Genomic DNA, 866 nt, shown 5'->3' with positions numbered 1-866 from the left:
CCCATGTAATTCACCTCTTCCATTGCAGGGTTCTCAGGGTCATAAGCTTCTTCTTCAGAGGAAGCTTCCTTAGTACTGACTGATGCAGCTTGTATTCCAAACAGACTCTGAGAAATCATATTGACTTGCTTAGTCAATATTTTGTTCTGAGCCAATATGGCATTCAGAGTATCAATCTCAAGAACTCCTTTCTTCTGATTTGTCCCATTATTCATAGGATTCCTTTCAGAGGTGTACATGAATTGGTTATTTGCAACCATTTCAATGAGTTCCTGAGCTTCTGCAAGCGTCTTCTTCAGATGAAGAGATCCTCCAGCAGAGCTGTCCAATAACATTTTGGACAGTTCAGACAGACCATCATAGAAGATACCTATGATGCTCCATTCTGAAAGCATGTCAGAAGGACACCTTCTGATCAATTGCTTGTATCTTTCCCAAGCTTCATAGAGGGATTCACCTTCCTTCTGTCTGAAGGTTTGGACTTCCACTCTAAGCTTGCTCAATTTTTGAGGTGGAAAGAACTTTGCCAAGAAGGCATTGACTAGCTTTTCCCAAGAATTCAAGCTTTCTTTAGGTTGTGAATCCAACCATGTTCTAGCTCTGTCTCTTACAGCAAAAGGAAAAAGCATAAGCTTGTAGACCTCGGGATCAACCCCATTAGTCTTGACAGTGCCACAGATTTGCAAGAATTCAGCTAAGAATTAATGAGGATCTTCCAATGGAAGTCCATGAAACTTGCAATTCTGTTGCATTAGAGAAACTAATTGAGGCTTAAGCTCAAAATTGTTTGCTCCAATGGCAGGGATAGATATGCTTCTCCCATAGAAGTCAGGAGTAGGTGCGGTAAAGTCACCAAGCACCTTCCT

At 41.3% G+C, this 866-nt stretch overlaps 1 non-coding gene across 1 annotated transcript; it reads left to right on the top strand.

Annotated features, from left to right (window-relative positions):
* The first annotated feature begins 389 nt into the window (after positions 1–389).
* On the top strand, positions 390–497 carry LOC112731320 (small nucleolar RNA R71). The gene has a single exon (XR_003167103.1). It is a non-coding gene; the product is annotated as a small nucleolar RNA R71 (small nucleolar RNA).
* The last annotated feature ends 369 nt before the right edge of the window (positions 498–866 follow it).

This window comes from Arachis hypogaea, chromosome 12, assembly GCF_003086295.3.
Source record: "Arachis hypogaea cultivar Tifrunner chromosome 12, arahy.Tifrunner.gnm2.J5K5, whole genome shotgun sequence".
Lineage (NCBI taxonomy): Eukaryota > Viridiplantae > Streptophyta > Magnoliopsida > Fabales > Fabaceae > Arachis > Arachis hypogaea.
The sequence above is the reverse complement of the archived record's forward strand: the minus strand, read 5'-3'. Positions and strand labels throughout refer to the sequence as shown.